This window comes from Myotis lucifugus, unplaced genomic scaffold (assembly GCF_000147115.1).
Source record: "Myotis lucifugus unplaced genomic scaffold, Myoluc2.0 scaffold_38, whole genome shotgun sequence".
NCBI lineage: Eukaryota > Metazoa > Chordata > Mammalia > Chiroptera > Vespertilionidae > Myotis > Myotis lucifugus.
In genome coordinates this window covers 104,486-108,893 of record NW_005871086.1, presented here as the reverse complement: position 1 = coordinate 108,893, position 4,408 = coordinate 104,486, and positions in this window count along the sequence as shown.

The following is a 4,408-nucleotide window of genomic DNA, read 5'->3' as shown; positions in this document are numbered from 1 at the left end:
GAGTGAGTGAAAACGGAGCCTTTCCCAAGGTGGCAGGCGCAAGCTGAAACCTGCTGTTCCCATCTCTCTCTCCTTGGAATTCTCCAGAGGAGGTGGGTAAGCTGTATGCAGCTGCGCTGCTCCTCTTTGCGTGTTTGTTCCCCCAAATAGGGGCTCCCCATTTCCCACCGCCCAAGCCCCTAAGTGGGCTGGGCACTCCATCTGCACACAGCGCCCTGCTGCAGTGCCCAGACTGGATGTAGCATCTCCATTCCGATCCCATCCTTGCCGACGCCTCCGAGGCCGGGGCGGAACACTTGCCTTGTCGCTGTGGTGACGAAGCAAGCATTCCACCAGGCCACTCACGCTGCCTGCTCTCAGTGGCTGCCTCCCCAGGACTGGGGGACTCCGGCGGGACTGAGGGGACTGGGCATTGCCATCTTGTGGCTATGGGCGCCACCATCTTTGTGATGGAGTGATGGTTAATTTGCATATTACCCTTTTATTAGATAGGATATTTTTATTGATTTCAGAGAGGAAGGGAGAGGGAGAGAGAGAGACAGAAACATCAACGATGACAGAGAATTATTGATCGGCTGCCTCCTGCAAGCCCCACACTGGGGATTGAGCCTGAAACTCAGGCATGTGCCCTGACTGGGAATCAACCTGGTTCATAGGTCAACGCTCAACCACTGAGCAACACCGGCTGGGCAGTACCATGCTGCTTTGATTACTATAGTCTTGTAGTATAGTTTGATATCAAGTAGCATGATACCACAAACTTTGTTCTTCTTTCTCCAGATTGCTGTGGCTATTGGAGTTTGTTAGTGGTTTCTTATAAATTTTAGGGCATTTTGTTCTAGTTCTTTGAAAAATGCCATTGCTATTTTGCTAGGGATTGCATTGAATCTATAGATTGCTTTGGGTGGGATGAATATTTTAACAATGTTAATTCTTTCTATCAATGAGTATCATATATTCTTTCATTTATTTATATTGTCTTTAATTTCTTATACTTTTTTTGACTGGGTTAAATTTATTACTAGGTATTTGGGTTTTTTTTTATGCAATTGTATATGGAATTGTTTTCTTAATTTCTCTTTCTGATAGCTTGGGTTTGGTGTATCAGAATGCAACCAATTTCTGAATATTAATATTAATATTAATGTATCCTGCTACTTTACTGAACTCATTTATAGTTCTAATAGATTTTTAGTGGAATCTTCAGGGTTCTTTCTATATATGTGGTACCATGTCATCTGCAAATAATGACAGTTTTATTTCCTTCTTTCCAATTTGGATGCTTGTAGTTTCTTCTTCTCATCTGAGACTTTGGGTAGGACTTCTAATATTATGTTGATTTAGAGTGGTAAAAGTGGACATCCCTGTCGTGTTCCTGTTCTTAAGGGAAACACTTAAGCTTTTCCCTGTTGAGTGTGATGTTACCTGTATGTTTGTCATACGTGGCCTTTATTATTTTGAAGTATGTTTTCTCTATTTCCACTTTGCTGAGAATCTTTATCATAAATGGGTGCTGGATTTTGTTAAATGCTTTTTTTCTGCATCCATTAATATAATTATATAATTTTATCCTTTATTTGGTTTATGTGCTATATCATGTTAATTGATTTGTGGATATTGAACCAACCAGGAATAAATTCCACTTGATGATGTTATGTAATTTTTTTAATGTACTGCTGAATTCAATTTGCTAATATTTTTTGAGGATTTAATAATAATCCTCACCCAAGGATATATTTATTGATTTTAGAGAGAGGAAAAAGAGGGAGAGAAGAGAGAGAGAGAGAGAGAGAGAGAGAGAGAGAGAGAGAGAGATTGGTTGCCTCTTATATGCACCCCAACCAGGGACTGAACCTGCAACCTAGGTATGTGCTCTGACTGGAATCAAACCTGTGACCATTCAGTGTATGGGACAACCCCCCAACCACCTGAGCAACACCGGCCAGGGCTTGTTGAGGATTTTTACATCTATATTTATCGGAGATGTTGGCCTAGAATTTTATTTTCTTGTAATGTCTTTGTCTCATTTTGAAATCAGGGCATTGCTGACTTCATAAATCATGTTATTGCTGGCACTCTTGAATTTTTTGAAATAGTTTGAAAAGTAAATGTCAATTCTTCTTTGAATGTTTGGAAAAATTCACCTGTGAAGTCAGCTGCTCCAGGACTTCTATTTGTTGAAAGTTTTTGATTACTAACTAGATATTTTTGGTAGTAATCAGTCTGTTTATATTTTTTGTTTCTTCTTAAGTCTTGGAAAATTGAACGCTTCTAGGCATTTATCCATTTCTTCCAGTTTGTTTAATTTGTTGGCATATAATGGTTTGTAGTAGTTTCTTAAAATTCTTGATATTTCTGTGGCATCAGTTGTCAACTGTCTTCTTTCTTTTGTGATTTTATTTGGGTTCTCTCTCTCCTTTTTGATGACTCTGGTTTAAGGTTTATAAATTTTGTTTATTTTTTTTCAAAGAACCAGCTCATGGCTTCATTGACTTTTGTATTATCTTTTTAAAAATTTATCTTTATTGTTGAAAGTATTACAGATGTTCCCCCTTCTTCCCCATTGACCCCCTCCACCCCACGCTCACTCCTCCCAGGCCTTCACCAGGATATTGTCTGTGTCCATATATGCATATGTTTCCCAGTTAATCTCTGTCCCCCACCCCCGCCCTGCCTTCCCTCTGAGATTCGTCAGTTTGTCCCATGCTTCTATGTCTCTGGATCGATTTTGTCCATCAGTTTATGTTGTTCATTATATTCCACACTAGAGGCCCGGTGCATGACATTCGTGCACTGGGGGTAGGTGGGGTGGGTGGAGATGGGGAGGTCCCTCAGCCCAGCCTGCGCCCTCTCCCTTTTCATTTTGTTGATGGTTTCGTTTGCTGTGCTGAAGCTTTTTAGTTTGATGTAGCCCCATTTGTTTATTTTCTCCTTAATTTCCCTTGCCCTAGTACATGTATTGGCAAACATATTGCTACTAGAGATGTTTGAGATTTTTCTGTCTATGGTTTTTCTAAGGTTTTTATGGTTTCATGACTTACATTTAAGTCTTTTTTTTAAGACTTAATTTATACTTTATTCACTTTTGAATTCTTAGATTATTTTTAGCACATGTGTGTGTACTATCTTTTTCATAAAATAGAAAATTTTATTTCAAAAAATTCTATATGCAAAAGCAAATATTAAATATCTTTTAAAACAGCACGAATAACATTGGTTATACTTTATGTTAATGGCTGTTAACAATATATTTCTAAACCTTGCTTGAGCATAAGAATCACTTGAGCTACTTATTGAATATACAGATTCACAGGTCTCTCTGTAGATTTCAGTTAGTAAACCTGAGGTTAACTCAGGCATTTGTGTTGAAAACAATCACTAGCCTTCCATTCCCATACAATAGGGTGTTAGTTTAGCTTTGTGCATATAATTGAGAACCCTATTTCCTTTTTTTCTCTCTTCTAAATCTTTATTGTTTTTTAATATATTTTTTATTATTACATATGTGTCCTCATTCCCCCATTATTCCCCAAACCCCCACCTATGCCCTCAACCCCCTGTTGTCTATGTCCATTGGTTAGGCTTATATGCATGCATACAAGTCCTTTGGTTGATCTCTCTCCCTTACCCTCACCTTCCCCTACCTTCCCTCTGAGGTTTGATGGTCTGATCAATGCTTCTCTATCTCTGTTTCTGTTCATCAGTTTATGTTGTTCATTATATACTATAAATGAGTGAGATGATGTGGTATTTTTCCTTCATTGACTGGCTTATTTCACTTAGCATAATGCTCTCCAGGTCCATCCATGCTGTTGCAAATGGTAAGAGTTCCTTCCTTTTTTACAGCTGCATAGTATTCCATTGTGTAGATATATCACAGTTTTTTAATCCACTCATCTGCTGATGGGCACTTAGGCTGTTTCCAAATCTTTGCTATGGTGAATTGTGCCACTATGAACATAGGGGTGCATACATCCTTTCTGATTGGTGTTTCTAGCTTCTTGGGATATATTCCTAGAAGTGGGATCACTGGATCAAATGGGAGTTCCATTTTTAGTTTTTGAGGAAACTCCATACTGTCTTCCATAGTGGTTGCACCAGTCTGCATTCACACCAGCAGTGCAGGAGGGTTCCTTTTTCTCAGCATCCTCACCAACACTTGTCGTTTGTTGATTTGTTGATGATAACCATTCTGACCAGTGAGAGATGATACCGCATTGTTGTTTTGATTTGCATCTCTCAGATAATTAGTGACTTTGAGCATGTTTTCATATGTCTCTTGGCCTTCCTTCTGTCTTCTTTCAAAAAGTATCTATTTAGGTCTGTTGCCCATTTTTTTATTGGATTGTTTATATTCCTTTTGTTAAGTTGTATGAGTTCCCTGTAAATGTTGGAGATTAAACCCTTA